The sequence below is a fragment of the Podarcis raffonei genome, chromosome 6, assembly GCF_027172205.1.
Source record: "Podarcis raffonei isolate rPodRaf1 chromosome 6, rPodRaf1.pri, whole genome shotgun sequence".
Taxonomy (NCBI): domain Eukaryota; kingdom Metazoa; phylum Chordata; class Lepidosauria; order Squamata; family Lacertidae; genus Podarcis; species Podarcis raffonei.
Genome location: NC_070607.1, coordinates 46,181,932 through 46,195,427, shown reverse-complemented (window position 1 = coordinate 46,195,427; position 13,496 = coordinate 46,181,932). Strand labels below are relative to the sequence as shown.

The 13,496-nt window shown below is 42.0% G+C and overlaps 1 protein-coding gene and 1 non-coding gene across 2 annotated transcripts in view; one reads left to right on the top strand and one right to left on the bottom strand.

The window, feature by feature from the left end:
- The window catches only part of TRABD2B (TraB domain containing 2B), a 239,441-nt gene that overhangs the window by 30,291 nt on the left and 195,654 nt on the right, over positions 1-13,496 (bottom strand). The window lies entirely within an intron of this gene.
- On the top strand, positions 9,992-10,068 carry TRNAK-CUU (transfer RNA lysine (anticodon CUU)). Its single transcript has one exon. It is a non-coding gene; the product is annotated as a tRNA-Lys (tRNA).

Below are 13,496 nucleotides of genomic sequence, written 5' to 3'. Positions count from 1 at the left end.
GGTTGTCTCACTCTGCCTAATGATGGGGCCGGCCCTAACAGGCATAGATTGTACTGTGTGAGACTGACTGATGGTCTGACTCAAGTATAATGCAGCTTCATACATTCATACCACCACACTCTCTAAATAAAGCAGCTAGATCAGTTGAGAAGAACGTAATTCATGCTAATATACCCTTTCTCAAAGGTCACACCTTTCCAAATCGGGTTGCATTTCTACACATTTCTTTTAATTTTGCAGTTGCTGTTCCACTTCCCACTTAAAGCAGTTGGATGGTGATTGGATGGTGCTAAATCATCCCCCCCCCCGAAAGTACCGGTATCTTCAAGGTTTTTTTTTTAATTACTCTCGCATCCTAAGCTCTTTTAGGGGTCTCAGTTCTCTGCCAATTTCTTTCAGCTGTGATTTCAGAAAACAAAAAACCACTAACTAGCACACTTCCTGCGACTCATGTTTCAATGCAGAGTTCTCAGGAAGATGCAAGAACAATATCAAAAGTCTGGCAACTGGCATTTTGCTAGTTGCTTCATCGTCTCGTTCACTCTGCTCAAAACTATTCAGATTTTCACAAGCAGGCACAAATGTGGCACTTCAATCATTGCTGGTCACAGAAAGGAGGGCCCTGTAGCAAACTTGTAGATTTTGACACAAGTGTGCATCTTCAGCTACACTTGGTCGCTTTTAACAGTTTAGTGGTCAAGACAAGTTATTGTGGGAGGCTGGAAACCTCAAGACAAACACAACCCCTTTCCAAAAATCTTGTGGCTGTGTGGTCTCAAGCTCTGAAAAGTAGCATTTAAATTGATACCCACAAACTTTCTGTTTAGCTGACTTTGAATTAAGTCTACTTAGCTCTGTATGTGTGCATTCTGATTTAAGGTAAGGTAAAGGTAAAGGTAAAGGGACCCCTGACCATTAGGTCCAGTCGTGACCGACTCTGGGGTTGTGGCACTCATCTCGCTTTATTGGCCGAGGGAACCGGTGTACAGCTTCCAGGTCACGTGGCCAGCATGACTAAGCCACTTCTGGCGAACCAAAGCAGCGCACAGAAACGTCGTTTACCTTCCCACCAGAGCAGTACCTATTTATCTACTTGCACTTTGACGTGCTTTCGAACTGCTAGGTTGGCAGGAGCAGGGACTGAGAAACGGGCGCTCATCCCATCATGGGGATTCGAACTGCTGACCTTCTGATTGGCAAGTCCTAGGCTCTGTGGTTTAACCTACAGCGCCACCCGTGTCCCTAATTTAAGGTACAGTTAAGCAGTAAAGAGACCTTGTTGGCCTATCTCTAGAGCAGCCCCAATGCTCTGGTCCAATACATCAGAAGTGCACCAAGTTGGGGAAGGCTACTAGGGACAAACCTGTTCACACATGTGGCTCAAATGGACACACCCAAAGTACTTCTCTCAGCCTGGGTGACAGCATCAAAATTATGCTGGGAAATCATCTCTCCCTTTTTAAATGTTCTTTCTTATCAAATACAAAAAAGATAAAAGATTAAAAAGGTATCTGAAGGTAATAAAAGGTGTGTATTTTTCAATAAACTGAACTATTTGTTTTCTTCAAGGACATACATTAGTTTCATCATTAGTCGTATGTTCCACATTCTTCTCAACTAGCCTGGAACTGAAAGTGATGTTGGTGATTATTGCAGGATACTGTGCTGAGTTATTCTCATAACTCTGCAGTGTTTGATTGGAACACTGACAGTGGTCTCTTGGAACTATTTCAGAGCAAAGAATGGGTTGCTTCTGTATCCGAACTGCCTTCTTTCTTGCCTTGCCAGTCATTTCATCCTATGCCCTTTTAAAATGTGGGGGTTTGGGGGGGGCTATTGGGTTGTTGTTTTTATTTTGTAGTTTTATATCTTGCTTTTATTCTGTGAACTGCCCTGAGACCTCCGGGTATAGGGCAGTATATAAATTCAATTAATATTATTTATTATTATTTCTGTACAATCATAATATGACTGAATACATGATCCATAAGTCTTGCTTTTTTGCCTTTGTTTCTAACTCACTGCCAGTTTTAACTCCAGGTCTTAACCCACTTTGCTGAATTATTTCCAAATCTGCTACTGGCAGTTGTTTATCATGGTTATAAGCAGGTGGTTTTCAACTCATGCCTAAGCAAGTCCCATTAATTTTAATGAAATAGGATCCATGCTACTCTCCTATTTTAAACTACATATTCCTCCAAGCTTCACGAAGCATTTACTGCTTTGTGAACTACACAGGTCACTGTGCCCAGCATCGTGCATGAATGTATTGTGTGCTCTCCATGCACAACCCTCTCTGTGTGATGTGGTCATCAGTTCCTTAAACCTCCTGAGAACACTATGAAGTCTCAAGAAGTACAGAAGAAGGAGAATAGAAGACTATGATTGAATTAGAGAATAGCTACATTCAATTACTAAAGTTAAGGAAAGGCCAATATCATTTATTTACCGTACTTGGAATGCAGCTGTGGCCACTTACAGAACTGGCTCATGAATTGTAAGTACTGGGATCAGGTGGATGTTGAAAATTCACTTAGAGAAAATTAATGCTTTCTTGATAAATAAAATGAACTCAGCACTAAAGAAAACAATTTTGTTGCTGTACAAGGAAATTCCTACCATTAAAGGGACAGGCTGTTCCCTTGTTTTTATTTGTATTCTCTCAGTGATGTGGGCAGAGCAATATTTCTTTTATAAGTAGTATAAGACCGATGTCTCTCTCTGCTGGATTGTATAGAGATATATTTTGTCCCTCTAGTTCACCATTATTGCAAGAAGAACTTTTGTCCATTTTTGATCCCATAAGCTTGAAGGAAGAGTAAATATATAAACGTTAATAAATATCTGATGCTATTGCCTGAAATGTGTTCTATAATTTTTATTTTATTGATTGATTTATATAATAAAATTAGGTCTTACAAAAAAGGGTGGGGAAGGCAGATTAAAACCCCATTTAATTTTGGTTATAATAAAAAGTAATTCTGCAAAATTTAAGAGTCTATGTTTGGACAAATCACAGACTTCCAAACATGCTAATAATTATTTTTGACTGAGCTGAAAATCTGCAGCACATAAAATCACTGTAAAAATCTAGAGTTGGTATTCATAATTTTTGTGGCAATTCAACCAAAAATATGGCTTGAATATGCAGCTTGAGATTTCACTTCAGCAGAGTCATTTAATGACTAAATAAAAGACTAAGTAATAATTGCACATATTTTCAGTCTTTTGCATTCCCTCTTCTTCTTCATCTGATTTGTCCATACTATCTAGAACCCAAATGTCCAGGAATGAATAGGCACAGCATAGTATTCATCATCTGACACAGAAGCTGGCTGGGCAAATATGTTTAAGTACTACGCAAATCCTTATGCTCTATCTCAATAACGGATACTCTCTAATGGGGAACTTCTGGTGTTCCCCAGAAGTTTGGTTGGCCTTTACTAGGGCCCTCTACCAGCAGAGTCTGGGCAGGATTCATCCCTCCCTTCTTTCAGATGTCTTTTGAAACTATACCATTTAGACAGGGCTTTGAAATCCAATTTTTAACCAATCAGTATTTATTGATGTTTTTAGTAATGTGTTTATGGGTGCTTTTGTTGATTTTATTCTCGTCTATTGCATACTGTCTTGAAATTGGTTGTTTTCTTAAAAATGTGAATTATAATAAATAAAATATTGCTGATCCTGTTTCCAAATATTGTTATTAATTGATTGATTGATTGATTGATTGATTGACTGATTTCTATACAGTCCTATAACCTAAGGTTTTGCATTACACATAGGGAGAAATATTAGCACCCATCCTCTCCCCCTCCCACTTTTTTGAGGACTTGCACTATTTCCACAAATATACATTTGCAGAAATGCATCTGGCTAGGTGAATGTTCAAAGGAATGCTTTTGATTTATTTGCTCAAAAAATGGTGGACATTTTCCATGGCTTCCTAATGGCAATTTTAAAAAAATCATAAATAGTTCAGGCTAAGTTCTTTCACTTTGTTCTTTCACTGACTTGTGATTGTTTTGCTTGGTTGGAACTATTGCTTGGAACAGTTATCCAAGTGAATAGCTCTGCCTAATCAACAACGATTTCTGGGAACTCTTCCTCCTCTATTAGGGATGGATGTGAAATTTTCACATGGCAAGAGGAATCATAACAGAGTTGCACTGCCACATTTGCAGATATAAGAAGCTGAGGAGAGAGCCCAAAACAGATGGGGTGGAAAGCAAGGCAGGTCCATAAACATCAGCTGCAGAAAACAGAAGCAGATGGATGAAAGAAAAAAAGAATCAGGAGAATGGGGAGAGTAGAGGAAAAACAAAAGTTAGAGATGCCTGACCACTTCATTGTAATTTTGCACAGCATTAAGAACACGCCAGAAGCGATTGCATGAAATGCTGTGGTTCCTGATTCAACCAGGAACAACATATTGTGAGGCAACCTTGGAGGACAGAACAGGAACTTGCAATAACACACAGTATGAGCACCTGCACTGCATCAAGCTATCGAGAAGAGCAGATAACGTGAAATGGTTGTAGTGCATTCATGCCCTTAGCCACAAAGATTCTCCAGATGACAATAAACCAAAGATGCTATAATAAAGGGAGACATATTTGTTTCCCTTCTGCACTGTGGGGGGAAAAAGTATTTTCCTTGAGTCTTCTAAAATATCTGGCTGCTTTCTTTGGATGTGATTCAGATCATCTGATGGGGGAAAATATTCACCACCTGCCTGATGGATTTTTTTTTGGCAATTTCATAAAGAGGGTTTAGTTTTTCAGCTCTTTGCATGACAGCCATTTGCTACGGCTTGGCTGGCCATACCTTCCTGTTTCATTATACAAATGCTTTGGCATCTCCTTGGTCCATTCTGTCCAACCTCCACACTTCTTTCCGCTAGCCAAGTCCCTACTCCACCCCCCCCCCCCAGCAAAGAAGGAAAGCACTTTACACTGGGGCCAGTTTGTAAAACAAAACAAAGCGCAATAATAATAAATTTCATAGAAGCTGTTGGGCTAATGATAAAAGGAGAACAGAATGTTCAAGAACTAAAGACTTTCACACTTTCTCAGTGAAAATTATTTATCCAAGACAAAGCTGATTCTATGGCTTAAACAGAAGGGAGGAGGGAGGAAATTACCCAAGGATGTAAGGATACGGATTATTAATTTCTTTCTTTCCCTTACAGTCGATCAGTCCTATCCCCATCTAAATACGTGTCAAGAGACTGTTTGCATGAGAAGCACACAGAGTATTCTTTTGCATTCTTATTCCACATAATGTGCAATCAGCCTCCATGTGCACAGTGAACCACATGCAACAGCACTCCTCAAATCACAGAACGGCTGGAGAGAGCTTGCCCCTTTTAACCTTTTTGAAAGCTATGGGGACATGCTTTTGCTAAACATCCAGGGGGGTGGGTAATTCAAGGGATGGACCTTATGGGTATCGATATGGTCCGCAACTTTATCTGACCATAATTTAATAGTGAGTCTCATACTTTGCCACCTTCTAGCATCCATTCACTAGCTTTTAAGAACTTATCAGCCTTTGCAAAATATATACAGTCATCCCTCATGTTGCGTCTGCTTCAGGTTACGTGTTTTCGTGTTGGGTTCCACGGCAACCCGGAAGTACCAGAATGGGTTACTTCTGGGTTTTGCCACTTGCGCATGCGCAGAAGCACTAAATCACACTTTGCGCATGCACAGAAGTGCTAAATCGTGCCGTGCGCGTGCACAGATGCGGCGCTTCGGCTTGTGTCAGTTCTTTGTTACAGATGGACCTCCGGAACAGATCCCTTCCGTAACACAAGGTTCCACTGTACATGGATGTATAATCATCATCAATGCATTACAAGATGAGCAAAGAAAATGGGAAGCCAAGGAGTCTGGGCCATCACCCAAACCATATATCTTTCAAAGCAGCAAGCAGCCGTGCACTTAAAGAAATTTCTCCTCCCCCCCCCCAATGTCTAAATTTTCCAAAGTGTTTATGACTGATGTCTGCCCCACAGGAGACCAGGTTAGATGAGACAGGCCTGGCCAACAGCATCAAAAATATTCTCCTTCCTGAACTGGGGAACAATAGATTAAGTGTCTGTAAATGGGGCTGATCCATAGTTACTCAGCTTGCACCTCCAAAATTCCAGGATCTGCTTCTAGTTACTATCAAGGAGCACAGCTGCTGATTCTTTCCCTCCCACCTTTTGCTTCTTACAGGGCTCAGATATCTTTCATAACACCTGTTTCTGAAGGATGTGACATATTGGCTTGATAGGATTCCAACCCAAATATCTTCTATATGAAGGAGTAAAAATATGCTTGCTGTTTTTTTAATCCCTCCTGCAATAAATCCACCCCCCCCTTTCTTATGGAAACTGGTGACTGTGAAAATCTGTCTGACCAAAACACTTTAGGACCATTTATCTCGAGCAGTATGAAATAATAATAATCAGAAGAGATGAAGGCTTCTGAACAAAGAGGGAACTACAAAGTAAGTTAGAGACTAGTGCAGACATAGTTTTCACACAGAAAAGGTGCTCTAATGACATGTTATACTATTTGTCATTTGCAGGCATTTTGCTTTTATATTCGTTATTAGTTGTTTACACCCACACAAATGGAAACTACTAATAGCGACAACCGTACTGCTGGTACGGATAGGGATATATGGCTCAGAAGAATTCTCCTCCCCTTTTTCTCCTTTTATTTCTTAATTTACCTTTGAATTAAGAAATAAAAGGAGAAAAAGGGGAGGAGAATTCTTCTGAGCCATATATCCCTATCCGTACCAGCAGTAAGTTTACTAAGGAAGAACCATCCCATATTCCTCCCCAGCTGATTCTCCACATTCGCAGTCCCATTAGATTAAAGTCCATATTTAGCCCAGATGTTCAAAGCATGTCCCAAACAGAAACCGGAAGCATCCTTATTGAGTGCCTGTGCAAAGTTAGTGTGAGATGCAACATTGTACCAGGAGAATCCTGCTGGGAAAGTTCAGTCGGTAGAGCATGAGACTCTTAATCTCAGGGTCATGGGTCTGAGCCCCATGTTGGGGAAAAGATTCTTGCATTGCAGGGGGTTGGACTAGATGACCCTCGTGGTCCCTTCCCACTCCACAATTCTATGAACCTATGATCTTACTAAATTGATTAACAAATATAGAAATTGGGCCACAAGCAGTGCAATCCTTTTCATGTTTACAGAAAATAATATTGTAAATGTGTTTAGATCACAAGCTTGGTTAGAGAATTAGGAAGTGGTGATAGGAGAGAATTCTAGCCTTGCCATCATCCAGAGCTGGGGTGTGCATACTTAGAGAATTTCTAGATACTGAGTAAGATGTAAAATAGCCCTAGTGGTTGTTTCCTCATGCAATGAGGCTTCTACTTCCTGCTTTCTCCCATATACACACCCAAACCTGCGCCACAACACAGAAGTGGGAAAGAAAAACTGGATGTCCTGTTGCGCAGGCAGATTTCTCTTGTGCAAGTGGGTAGCTCATATAGGATGTTACATGCTCAACTGAACAGGAAAGTTTCTGCTAGTGAAAAAATCCTTTTCCTCCACCCTGACCATTTCCATTCATCTAAATTACGGCTTAACACTAAAATCCTCTGCACACTTAATTAGGAGTAGGGGACCTGATCAATCATGCACAGGTTTGCACTGCCATTCTTTCTTCTTTCGTGGCAAGATTTTAATCTGGGTATTTAGGGAAGAGCAGCTGATATAGTAAGTTGAGGTCTCAGCATCCCCAAGAATCACATTGTGCTAAGATTCATGAAGTAGTTTGATACCTTGGAAGCACAAACTTCAATAGCATGCCATATGTGAATCCCTGGAGATGTCAGCTCAGTTCCAGTGCCCTGTGTCTGAACTTGCCTTGGGCAAACAGCTTATGAAATATACAAGCGGGAGAGGTGTGATATCTTTACCATGGAACTTGGCAAGACATCTTGAGTCCTCTCTAAAACAGCTTTGTGACAAAGCCCAACACAGTTGGGAGATTGAGAAGATATGGAAACTCTGGCACGTTTTCACAGAAATCTTGCACTCAGTTAAATCACACATCCCCATTCTCCCACTCAGATCTCAGAGCTGTGGAAACTGAAGGAACTTGTTTTTTCTCTTCAACAGCTCAGGAATCCAAAAATGGAGACCAAACTCGGTGGCCTTTATGTGAAGTGGTGGAACCCAATGCACAAAGTGTCTCATGACACCTTCTTGCAGCCCTTAGATAATCCAAGAAAATTAAATGGGGTCTCTGATAAAATCTATTGGCTTAGGAGAAGGTGAAGTGCTCTTAAATGAAGTGCTGAACTCTCCTTGATTCATGGTTGGGATAGTTGCTCATGGAACCAGCAAATTGTCCAGTGTCTCCTCCATATCCCTTCCAAAGGAAACTTTGAGGGCATCATTCCAAGCATTGCCAGCAGGATTTTGCCCACTCATGTCTTTGAGTATCAGGATCTCAGTTGTCCTATGTTTGACAACTGTCTGCTACTTTTGTCTTCCAAATGGCAAAACCTTTCCCCCCCCCACCTGAATATTGGTGGCTCCACATCCTTGCTTTCACTTGTCTGTATCACTAGCTGTTTCCTACATCATATATTTATTTCACCTGCCTCTGGCACTGTTATAGATGACTGCTTAAAAACCCATTAATACATTCTGGCTACATTCCAAAGAGTGGAGCTAACAAGAATGTTAAATCCTCCATCTCTTTCCTAGTTAGATAATGGTACCTTGGAGCTTTCCAATGGCTGCTAAAGATACTTTATCTGACTTAAATGTTGCAGAAAATTACACTTGAGGTCAAAGCTTGCATGCCATCAGATAGGGGAAAGGAAGGTCCTGTTGCTATAAATTCCCTTCCTCAGTTCCTGATGGTTGTGGGTACATTTGAGTCTCAGCCACAACCAGAGTTGAGAGAGTACAATTATATTAATGAACTAGGTAATTGATGATGACTGATGAAGAATGCGGAGCTGAACCTTAATCCCCTATTAAATATGAGCCTGACATTCAGAGCCAAGGGAATATTGTAAAGGGTGAAAATGTAAGAGTTTAGAAGCAACAAAGTAGTTCTGGTCTGCTCTAATGAACCTCTGGCAGAGTGTTTAAATTTCAGGGCTGGTGGGGAATACTTACTGGGCCACAAAGTCAAAGGCATTACTTATTACTAAGTTCTTTCAGAGCTCTACCATATCTCACACCTGCAAAGCAAAAGAGCAATTAGGGGTTTACTGCGGAGATAGCTTAAGCACCAGTTGTTGTCGGGCTGAGAGTACACTCTCTCTGTTAAGATATCCCATTTTAGGATATTTGAGAATTCACACATAAAGCTAAGCCAAACCATGGCTTATGAACATGTGGGCTCCTCTCTTTGCTGGTTCTCAGTTCTTGTATCTCAGCATGGCAGTCCTTTTAACTTAGTATGGTATGGCAGCTAAACCAAGGTTTAACATACAGTTATACCTCATGTTGCATCTGCTTCAGGTTATGTGTTTTTGTGTGGTCTCCTGCGGCAACCTGGAAGTACCAGAATGGGTTACTTCTGGGTTTCGCCGCCCGCACATGCACAGAAGTGCTAAATTGCACCGCACATGCATGCACGCAGACGCGGCGCTTCGGCTTGCATCAGTTCCATGTTACGGACAGGCCTCCAGAACGGATCCCGTCCATAACATGAGGTTCCACTGTAGTGTGTTTTCTGAACATGAGCTTTTGCTTAATCACGCTTCTCCTTAGCCATGGTTTGTTCTTGATTACAGCTCATGGTAAAAGAGGAGAGAGCTTAATCAAGATCCTGAGTTTGGATGATAGTCTAACGTGAACTTTAGTTTAGTTACCACATCTTCCAAAGACCAGGGAAGAGCAAAGCAAGTGTGAGTTCCTTGCCAGAGGGCAGCACATTCACATGGTCCCATCAAGTCAAAGCTTGGCTTACTAACTACTACAAAATAAGTTAAAGCCAAAGGATAGCCTTGATGGATAGCTCAGTTGGTAGAGCATGAGACTCTTAATCTCAGGGCAGTGGGTTCAAACCCCACGTTGGGCAAATATTTCTGCACTGCATGGAATTGGACTAGATGATCCTTGTGGTCCCTTCCAACTCTACAAATCTATGATTCTATGATACAAAACCAACATGTAAAGCACAGCAACAAACAGAAGCCCAAAAGAGGGCGAAATAGGGGGAGATAAGGAAGGGAGCCTGAACGTTAATTCTCATAATTTGTCAAATTTAGAGAAAGTCTTCCTTGGCAATACAGTTCAGAGATTCTGAAAATGTACTCATAAAACTGTCTGTGAACAACAACTCTCCAAGTTAACCATTTCCAAAGAAGTAGCTATGCTAGTCTATTGCAGCAGAAGAAGTCGTGCAGCACCTTAAAGACTTACAAAATCCAGGGGTGAGGGACCTGTGGCATGCCAAGGAACATTTGAAGGGCCACAGGTTCCTCAGATCTGGTAAAAGTTTTCGTGGACTAGAGCCCAGTTCCTTAGATACAGATTGTCCAAATTGTATTTATAAGTACTCCAGCATTACTGGGGATACCAAATGCCAGTGTTTCATGTGTAAAATCATTTCAAGACTTTATCCCAAACCAGATAAACATTCTTTCCTTCTGAAAAACCTTTTCAACAATTTAAGATTTATAAGGCCCAGCTATTTGGAAATTTGGAACGGTTGAAGTCCTGTTTGGAGAGGTGGCAAAATGATTTGTGAAGAAATGCAATGCAGAGCAGATCAATCTGGCCATAATTGTTAAAGAAATCTGTCAGATTGACTGGAAATGAAATGGAACATGCACAGCTCTCTGTCCACTCTTACTCCCAACAAGGAGCAACAGGTGCTTGCAAAAAACATCTGCAAGTAAGAAGGAAGGAAAAGCCACAACTATCTTGAAGGAGAAAATATCCTGCATTTTATCTGAATAAATCACCATGACAACTACAAGGCTAAACAATCTGAAACAAAAGAGAATATAAGCACCACAAAAAGCAGAACAGCAAACTAGCCAAAGAAGCAACAGTGGAGCAACCAGCCATATTCACCCTCCATCCCCCACCATTATTATTACTATTGCTAATTGCTTAGAAGTGAGAGATGCAACCTTCTTATTTTGTGGCAGGATTTTCAATGGCTTAAAATTCCATCAATCAATAAGAGGGCTTAGTGAGCAGGAAGAGGCTGTGGCAGAGAGCAGTCCAGACATAGAGGCAGAAGCAGAGGGGGGGACAAGAGGCAGAGTGGAGGCAGGCTGCTGAAGAAGCCAGGGAATCTCACCCTTCTGCTGTGGCCAGCTGCCCTCTCCCCTGGTCTCCCGGAACACACATAGAAATTAAGAGGATGGAGCAAAGAGAGTCAAGATGAAGACTGCTGGGGAAGGAACCTTAGAAAGTGTTGGGAAGCCAAAGACATTCTGTCCTCACAACTGTCTCATTGGGACAAGACCTACTGGGAAGAGTTTCTGTGATCACTAGATCTGAGCTGTTTGGGATCTTTTGAATGAAGAGTTAATTTCACTGACACCAGTGTTTTTTATTGCCCCCCTACCCCTGACTCCGGTTCCTGACATCCTTTAGGCCTCTCTGTCTGGGCCTCAGAAATCTCCCTGGGCCACCCCTTCTCTCCCCAGCTAACACCCCTCATGGCCCTTCTACACAGCCCCAAGTATTTCTGTCTGGATGGAACATGGACTCTGATAATGCCTCCTTCATGTTTTTACTATTCTGCTTGGAGCTGCCCAGTGTGGCTGGGACACCCAGCCAGAAGGGTGGGGTGAAAATAATAAAATTAGTAGTAGTAGTAGTAGTAGTAGTAGTAGTAGTAGTAGTATCCTGTGTGTGTGTGTGAGAGAGAGAGAGAGAGAAAGAGAGAGAGAGAGAGAGAGAGAACGAGTACAGAAACTAGTCTGGCCATCCTTCTGGTATGTGGCCATCAGAAGTTAGCCCAGAAGGGAATGTGGGTGGCCCATCCCTGAACTAGGGGGACGGCAGTACACAAGAGCAACTCTTCACAGCAGCATAACCATTTTTATCCAAACAATTAATTCCCACGTCACCTAGGATGGAAACAAAGTAAAGCCCTAATAGCTGGAAAAACTCTCAACAGAGTCTAACCCCTTTTACTTACGTTGTTCCACAATCAATTGCATCCAAAGATCTAAAATTAGAGATGCTGGAGATGCTGGCTAGGCTCAGTCCTGGATTGCAGCTTCAAGGGCTTGCAGGGCTGGCCTCAAAACAATTCTGGCCACACTAAGCGGCCAAGGAAGCCTGTGCAACACAATGAAGTCCCCTCTGGAACGCTCACAAGTTGTGAGGAACTGGCTGCCTTTTGCAACCCAAGACTGGGGCACTTGCACCAATAGGAAGCCACCTATCACCTAACAGGATGGCCTTCTGTTTTTCTGGGCTGGCTGCCATTAGGCAGCTTTGTGGAGCCTGGACTCCTGACCTGACTGTGTGTAGCTGCCAAAAGGCAGCAAGCCTAGTGCAATTCAGAAGAGTCTTTTATCCTTCCTTCCGCCTTTCTTTCTGTTGCTGCACAGGGTTCTTGAAAGCACAGTGCAATTCAAAGGATTCTTCATAGTATGAGGCAGGGGTGCTTGCAAGCCTGTATCTGATGCATGTTTTAGGGGAGAATTGGAGCTGTGCCCACCCCCAGCCAGATCTACTGGTCTGAATTAGGCAGAGGTGCTGTATCTCCAACCCTCAGGTGAAGAGGATCTCAGGGTGAATAATAAAAATTAATAATTTTATTATTTATACCCCGCCCATCTGGCTGGGTTTCCCCAGCCACTCTGGGCGGCTTACAGCACAGCAAAACATCATACATAGTAAAATATCAAACATTAAAAACTTCTCAATACAGGGCCCTGGACACAGAATTGACCTGCACCTCTATACACAGCTGTGACTCCAAAATGACTCCCAGGCTGCGCACTTGGTCAAAAGCAAAAGGACAGAGTTTCCTGAGACTAGAGCAAAGCTAGGCAACCTGTGTCCCTCCATATGTTGCTGGACCCCTGCTCCCATTGACCACCAATCAGGGATGATTGAAGTTTTAGTCCAATGTCTGGAGAGTTCTCTAATCCTTCCCTGGAGCAAAAACGTATTTCCTTCAGTCTACCTCTAGATGGCCCAGCTCTAATACAGATCCGGATAGATGGATAGAAAGATGGTAGATATTTGAAGGGGAGATTAAATTAATCATTTAAGAATTCAGAAATGTGAAAGCTAAGGACCAAACAACTAGATTTTCAGTGGGCCTGTGAAATGATTATCATTTTACAAGGCACAGCTAATTAGTTTCCATTACTGCCTCTCCTGCAGACAGAAATTACCAAAATAAGGTCAATGAATATTAATGTGAGAGACATTTTCTAATCATTCGGGGGACAAATCCAGAGTGTGTGATGCCCCTACAACCCTCTTGTCTGAATAGCCATATCAACCTCATAAACTTCTGTTACATCA